Below are 8,631 nucleotides of genomic sequence, written 5' to 3'. Positions count from 1 at the left end.
AAAGAAATTCTTTTTCCTCCTTTATATTTTACCAAGTTGATAACTCAGCAGCCATAAATTTTATTAGCCTCTTCACCTTGGGAAAGCAAATTGACAGTGATAACATTTTCATACCTTGTTTCAAAAAGATGCATAACCCTAGTTTGCACACAGCCTCATCTAAGGGTCAAAGAAGAGCAGAGGTGACACAGCTTCTCCCGCGTCTCTCCTCTGCCACACGTTCCCTCCCCGACTTTGCTCATCCTTTCTGACTGTATCTACAAGAAGTGAGCCATACTAGCTATTGAACAAGTAATATGATCACAACTGAAAGCAGTAGTTGTTTTTGGGCTGCTGCCAATGGCGGAAAAAAAAAGCTATCCAGAACATGACGTGCATGCAGGTGCCTTTTATTGCTCATGCAACAAATGGACTCTATTAAGAGGCATACGCTTCGTGTAAGCGTACGTTGCCATAGTCCTACACTTTTAGGAGTTTACTTGCATCACAGAATGCAAATCACACAAACTCTCTCACAGGAAAATAATGAGGTCAAGTGCCCAGCTGAGAATTTGCCTTGTTTTCAGAGACAGCTGGCCGCTTTGTAGGGGTAGTCTTACTAAATACAAGCACCTAAATTAGTAAGTCAGCTTCCAGTACAGTCAAGGGTCCTTCAAGCAATGTATTACACATTAGCTTGGCACCAGTCTGTCTCTGCTAGGCATAGAAGGAGACTCTGTTCTTGAGATTACAGAAGCAGCTGAGCCCTTTGTACCAGCCCACATCCACCCGAAAGGGGAAAGTTGTGCTCTTCCTGTCCTCTCCTTTCCCGCCTCTGCTCCTTTTTTGCCTTCACCCAGCCTCACGCCGTGCCAATCTCTCTTCCACTAGCTCCAGAACCACCAGGCCCTTCTGAGAGCGGATTTAACTCACTGAAACTGGAAAAAAAAAATCTAAGTTTAACTGACTTCCTGAGAGGTGTGAAGCACAGCAGAGATAGCACAGGTGAGCTTATGATCAGAGAGAGGAGAGTAAGCCCTCCTCCCAGACTCGCAGTCAGCTGCTGTGCCAGGAGGCGCTGCTCTACCATGTGCTATGAAATCCAGCTCTAAAGTGAGACAGTGCAAATATCCCTCACAACTGTCTGGCAACAAACACTTCTTTAGGGATGCATTACCACTCCTGAAGGGCCTAGAGGGGTTTCCCGCTTAGTGATCAGCGAAGGTGATCTTTTATCTCCAGAACCAGAAGAGCAAGTACCAGCCATCACAGAGATGAAAGAGCCCCAGAAAGAAGGGCAGGAGGTTACTTCTCTATCACTCTCCAATGTGACTGGTGCAAGTTAAAGCTCCTGGAAACATCCTGAGCCCATAAGATTCCCGATATTGGGAGAAGAAACTGAGAGGCACTGAAGGAAGTAGTGCAACACCTCAAGTTCCACCACTTGTGGCACTAGACATGTTAAACGTGACTTCTGCAACTCCAGGAGAAGTCACAGCCCACGGGATACGGGCAGTTCTCCTGGAAAATTTTCCTGTATTGGGGCACTCCTCACAATACTTGCCAAGACCGACCACCTGCCCACAAGCAGTACAGGTAACTCTGCCCCCATTCTGCCAGAGAGTTTTCTGCAAATATCAACCTTCATACAGAGCTGGCCAGAAACTAGTACGATCTTAAGGCCTGGGCTGATCAGGCTCATGCTCTAGTTTTCCCAGCTTGAACAAGCTCAATACACCTGCTGTGGTTTGGCTGAGAGGTTAATTCAGGACATACCAAACTTACAGCACATCATAGGCACAGCAAGCAGCACATAAAAGTTATTGCAAACATGCAGAGCAAGTCTGTAAGACTATATTGTTGCTTGTGTGCATACAATCAACCCGAGCATCAGAGATTTGGGCATGCAAACAGTATGCCCAGGCCCCCAAAATCCCAGCTACAAGACTACTGCAACAGCCTGCTCGCTTTTGCGGATACAAAGGGTTTACACAAGTGCCAGTTAGACTGTGATATTACACTCCCAAGCAAGATTCCACTATACCTTCATTACACTGTTTATGTCAAACCTCTGAAAAATGTCTTGCTGTCCTCACACAAAGCCCTGGAGCATCCTCTGATCTCTTCTGAGACTACTGATGCCCAGCTAGAGCCCCTGGAGGGCTAACAGCTGACTACTTACATAAATAGCTTCAAATGCTTAACTAAATCTCTGACACACCTGCGGCCTCAGGCAATGTAGCCCACCCTTCAAAGGGCTGTTTATTTGGGCTTTTTGTTGTTTCATGACTGCAATTTGTCATTCTTTAAGGGAATGCATTGGATATCAACCTTACGCCCACTTAACTTCTCAGAAATGGGGATGTAATATTAATTGTGAACAGAACTAGATATTATTCGGGTTAATATTTAAGCAGGAATCTGCCTAGACAGAGGAAAAGTTCCTCTACCTCCTGAGTCTCTAATCTCATCCCAGCCCAAACACAACATGGACCTCATCAGTGCAGAAAGCTGCTTCCCAGCTCTGGCGTTCATGCCTGAGAGGGGAGTTTGTTCCCCTCGGGCATCTCCCAGGCTGTAACACAGCATGGCAGTCAGGGCTCTTTTGGCCAGGAAGGTAACAAAGAGGTAGAAGTTTACTCGTGGCCTGGGGGCCACGAGGCTGGGGGCTGCCCGTGGTGGGGGGCTGCCCATGGGCATCCCCCTGCCCTGAGGGAGCAGGGCCCGGGGGCAGCTCCATCCAGGGACAGGGAGGGCTGGGGCTGCCTGCGGGGCTCGGACACTCATTTTCAGGGCTCCTAAGGACATAGCATTACACAGCCTCAGTATAAAAAGGTGTTACCTTTGGTGTGTCTTGTCGCTACATACCAGCATCTGTGGTGGCTTCACTCCTCAAGAGAAAGCTCTCGTTATCAGGGAGTCTGAGAAATATTCTCCTTAGTGGACTGGAAGTGCATAAAATCCCGGAAGGAAGGCTCCCCTGCTCACTGTACTTCAGGCAAAGGGTGGAAAAGGGGAGGAAGGTAGCAAAAACGTATACATTTGCAATCAACGACAGCTCCAAGAGTAATGGTTTAGCCACAAAGGCCTTTAGGCACTGTTAGCGTGCTCCAAAAGGGAAACAGCACTAACTGCAAGGCCTGTAAATGTGCTGTAAACACGCCTTCCCACCACCCAAGCATCAAAAAGGCTCCTAGATTGGATAGCAAATGGCAAGTGGAGAAAAAGATCAAAGAAGTTTGCAAAAGGAAGAAGAAAAAATTTCCTCTTAGATGTAGAAGGTGTCAGAAACAAGTTAAGGCTTTTGCATTATTGCAAGCCCAATAGCAGCATCTCACAGAAGAGAGGGAAAACTCCACTCCAGGAGACAGCCCCCAGCTGACAGTGTGTAGGAGTACCCTGGGGAACTGCAACCATGCAGGTAACTTGATAATGATCTGCACAGGATGTCTTGTGCCTTTCCTGGAGCCTCTGGTGCTGCCCAGGCGGGACGCGGCGCTAGCTGAACCCAGCATCCGATCCTGCCTGACTTGCATAATCGTCTTTGTCACCCGTCCTGGACAGAGAGAGCTGACAACACGCCTGGCACCGAAGGGCTTTGCCTGGAAGACGGTAGTTAGGAACGGCAGTCGGGCGCTTTTGTATATTCTCAAGTGAACGTGACCACATACTCAGCTCACATATCTAGGCCCAACAGAGCATAACACCACAAAAAGCAAAACTCAGCTCGCTATTACGGCTCTGAAGGAAGCAACATCCAAACATATATTCAGATATATGCACTCAACCATACTGAGTCAAGCCAAACTGCTTGACCCATTACTACACTTTTAGGTAACTTGTAATATACCTAGAGCTTCACTTGGTATCAGAGCTATAGCTGGTAAAGCCTATGGATTTTTCTCCTTGTCTTCAAGTTTTCCTCATCTGCTCACTTAAGGAGAGCTTTTTTCTGCTTTGCTTTTACTTATACAGAATATTGAAAACAAGAACCTCTGACAATCAGCGTATGCATTCACCTATAGCACCAATGTTTTACAATACAAAGTAATGAATCAATAGCTGCATATTAAAAAAGACCCTTATCACTTAACTGTTTATTCTTAAACCCAAGATATTGCCACCAGAAGCACAACCTTTTACTGTAGAAGCTAAGGAAGTAGCTCTTTCAGCTGCTAACAAGCAGAGGCCATATATCAGAGGGCAATGCAATTGCAGCTACAAAACTATCGTATTACACCATCATAGCAGAGGACTTACTGCTGAAATATAAAGCAGACTGATTCTCCTTTTCATTTGAAGATATAGCACGTCTGTGACTTGTGAATGCTTCAGCTAATCCTACTGCCTAGACAAGACCTTAGATCTTGGCTTTTTTTTTTCTTTAGGAAGTATGTCCCCACATTGTTCCAGCTATTACACTACCAACCAGAAAGGCTTGAACAGTATAGCACTGTGAAACAGTTAGAGTAAATCACACTACAACAGTGAGACATTTCCCATTCCTTTGTGATGTTGTGCCATTGTCTCCTCTTTCCGCACTTCACATTGATGGTGAATATAGTGCTTGCTCTGGACCTACACAGCAGTTCTTCCTTCACAGGAGAATTCAGGCATGCAGCAGAGAGGTAGGGGATGAAGTTAGGCCAAGGGCAGCCAGGGACATTGATCCTAGTGCAGGAATTTTGCAGCCGCAGGCAGCAAAGCTGCACAGTTTGAAGGAGACTGCTACCACCTGCAGGAGAGAATGCAAATACTCAGTGGGAAAGAAGACACCAAGGCTAATTCAGTCATTTCGTGCAGGAGTTGAACACCACCTTTCAGGGAATGGCAGGGCTACTGAGTAGGCATAGGGCCTTGGTTCCTTCTTAAAAAAAACAGGCTTCTGGAGCTGGTGACTAGAGGAGGATCTTAACTGTTTCTCAAATGGCTTTCAGAAATAAATACCAAATGCAAACACAAAGCCTCAAATACACTTCTTTAAAGAGAATTTTTCTAAGCTCGTCATATGACTGCAGCACTGGACTCTTCCCTTGCCTATCTGGGGTTGGCAGAGCTGCTACAGAGACTTGAGCTGTGGCAATAAACAAGTAAATAAGCAAGCTCACCCCTGAAGCTATGCCCATGTTTTGGATGAGCTATGAAGCAGCAGCCTCCTGCAAACACCTGGCAGTTGTTCAAGGCAGCAGTATTGCAATGATACCTCAGGTCCAACGTCAATAAGTGAAACTAAAAGTTTCTTCCTTGTGCCTGCAGGAGGGCACAACCTGCCACACAGATTATGTCTGACTGCTTGTCAAGGACCCAAGCTCTTTAGCCACTGACCTGAGGCTGGCACCAAGGGAACGCAGACGCTATCTCACCACAGGCTGTGCTAGGTGCTGCCCGAAGGCTGGTGCTATCCCAGCCTGCCTTTGCAGCTTGCAGAGCCAACACAGGCCGCTGCCTCGTAGGCAGCTGTCCCCATCTCCTGTCCCCCGTCACGAAAGAACTGGCAAACCCATGCCGCAAAAGCTGGAGCTGCTCCTCACTGCCTTTTGTAGCAGCTTCTGGGCCTTCAATTTAGCCTAAGGTAAAAAAATGACTGAAAACTAAACTTCAGATCCAGAAAGACTGAGACAGCTGGCCAAGGAGGTGTGCCTGAAACTTGAAACAAGGTCATATATGAAGAGCTACTGTCTCCTCCTCTTGGCTGTGAGTCCGAAAAGGCTGTCACTGTGCTCACAGGGAAGGTGAGGGTCAGAGATCTCACCCAGCAGGTAACGTGACTCCTTTCCCTTGTTCTGACCCCAAGGAGCCCAGGGCTGTGGGGAGGGGAACGAGGTGGGTGTGCTGTCTTCCTGCTGATCATTGCCCTGCTGTGGGCCAGCAGGAGCCTAACGGTGGCTGCAAGCCAGCTGAGGGCCCCAAAGACCCTGAGAACAGCAGATCCCAAGATTTAGAGACCTTCTTCAGAAAGCTCTTTATTCATTTTACTGCAGCTTAAAGAGTTGTTTGAATCTGTAGGCAGCAAGAAGCTGGGGCGAGATACTTCCCATGGCCTCATCTTTAGCTGGCCTCTCAGATATCAGATCAGGAGATACTGCTCATGTTGAGAAAGTCCTGCTTACAGCCACGGTTTTGGGAGAGTCAGCCCATGCTAAAATCGCCTTGAGAGAGCAGTGGTGGCAGGAAGGCAGATAGCAAAGAAAAGCAATGTGTCTGCCTTTGATATGCAGGGACAGCATTAAGAGCGGGGACCTGAAAATACAGCTTCTCTTCCTGTGAGTCTCTGTATGCGTTAACTGATTCTTAAATCCAGAGTATCTACTTCTCAAAGATTTTCATGAAAATTAGGCACCTAAATAACTGAATTCAAGTCTATGTCTCAAAGAAAGAACTGTGTTTCTTTGTAAAATGGAAACACTAGTGTTTCCGTTCTCCCATTCTTTTCCATGAAACTACAAAATTCCCAGAGCAGCGCCTGCCTTTTGCTATTTGTTTTCACATCACAAAGGGGATCTGCTGTCACCCAGAGCCTTTGAGCACAGCTGTAATTGCAGTAACAGTGTGGGAAGGTCCTGCCTCTTCTGTCATCCCAGTCTAGGTGCCACTGTGTCCCAGACTTGCCAACCCATTTACCCACACCTCAAAAATCCTCTGTTTACCTGACTCCCCCATAGAGCAGTTTGCTCCTCAGCCTGCCTCCACAGGTCAGAAAATGTACCCCTTTGACCCCGATGAGCCAGCCCCAGCTGTGCCATATTCCTTTTGCATCTTACAAAGTACCCTAGTGGATGGGAGGGGGAAAGGGGGAGAAGGCTGCTTTTTGTCCTAAGGGACAAAGCCTTTTGACCCTTTGGCTGCAGTTGCACCAAACAGTTACAGATCTTTGAACTCCAAGGTCCCTGAGGCTGATCATTTTTTGTCCACTTCCAGCAGAAGACCCTGGAGCCAGGAGCCTATAGCTCAGCATGCTCTCTTTACTTACTTTACACCCCACAAGTTGTGGCAAACACATCCTCCCACTGTAGTGTTCGCCATCTATGCAACGCTCTCAGCTGTTCTCACCTGTTTTGTGGCTAACAGAGCCCAGCATGGGCCATCCAGGTGCTCTGTGTCTTCTTGCTCACCAGTTTCTTCACTTGGTGAGTGGAAGCACATTGAGGCAAGCCTGGAGGTAGTAGATTCAGTGCTTGCAGAGAAGTGGGTTGAAAGGCCTTTGGAACCAGGCACATGTATTTTACTTGGGGGTCATGCAAAAGCAGGTAGCAAAAGTTGTCATTACGTGTGCAGAGGTACTTATAGAAGCTAAATTTATTTTTGTACAGAAGCTACATTTCTTTTTGTGAGGCAAAGAAATCACAGTTGAACAAGCGAACACCGTCAAGTCAACCCAGAACCCAGAGTCACACACACCTCCACAGCACTTCAGAAAGGGGAGTTGCTACCAAGACATAAAATAAATAGGAGGGGTGAACATACAGAAACATGAGAAGCCTAACTGGAAGAGACATATTTGCAGTGCAGAGTGGAAAGGAATATCAGTGCTCTACCTGGAGCACATGGCCTAGGTAAGGCCAGCTGTTTAGAACAACACTTTCAATTTTGAGGGTCGCACTTGCTTTTGCTAGCTGTAACTCTCATGGTTGCCACCAGAGGACACCAGATTCCTACTACATTTTCACTCCTGAAAACAGCCTGACTCAAAACCCAATAGGGACCCTCCAGCTGGGAATGGGTGAAAATTTTATGGCAGGGGAGCTGTAGCTATCCTTCGGAGGGGAAACCCTGGGGATCCTTGACGACACTTTTGTAGCAGCAGGAAGCCTGTGCGTAAACACAGCTACCCAATGTAAGACCATGAGGAGGAAGGAAAGAAGATAGCTTTGTTGGTACAGTCCCACCACAAATCCTCCTTAGCAGAGATATAATCTACACTTGCTTACGCAGGAGGGGAAGGAATACATCTAATTAAACAAGTCAACTGGTCTATGTTGCCAAGATGTGCTAGCAGCTACTTTAACAAGCCACAGTAATCTAGTTGTACTACTGCACAACTGCAGTTCAGTATCCGCCTTCACAGTCAGAAGCCAATGTCAAGTTTGCATATTTCCAGGGACTAGATGCTTTGAAGACCAGTAATAATGCAGAAAATATCACTGTTTCAAACCAGCACTAGATGATCAGAGACCAAAAGGCACTGCCAGCTGAACAGATGCTCTCATTCCGTTTTTTCATTGAAAAAGCCTTCCAAAATTCACAGCCTTGCCAGGCTTCATCCTGACATTTCAGCTGAATATTGCAAGAATGCCATCAAGTGCTAGAGGGCTTTGTTTTTGAGACAGAAAGGCTGGGCTCTGGAACCAGCTATGGGTGCAGGCATGGGCCTGTGCACAGGATTTTCTGAACAATTAATCTGCACATTATTATTTCAAGTGATCTCAATAAATTGCAAAAGCTGCTTAAAATCTACTGGATAAAATTCAATAAAAACACAGCAAAGTACTACGTTTGGGAAGGAGAAATTAAATCCCCAAATGCACAACAGAATAATTGGCTAAGCAGCAGTACTGCACAAAAGGATCTGGAGGAATTAGTGTGGTTCATATAATAAACATGAGTCTAAGGTATGCTGCTGTTGCAACAAAAAACCACCATTTCTTTTGGGAT

Source organism: Struthio camelus, chromosome 3 (assembly GCF_040807025.1).
Source record: "Struthio camelus isolate bStrCam1 chromosome 3, bStrCam1.hap1, whole genome shotgun sequence".
Taxonomy (NCBI): Eukaryota; Metazoa; Chordata; class Aves; order Struthioniformes; family Struthionidae; genus Struthio; species Struthio camelus.
Note: the sequence above shows the minus strand (reverse complement) of the source record.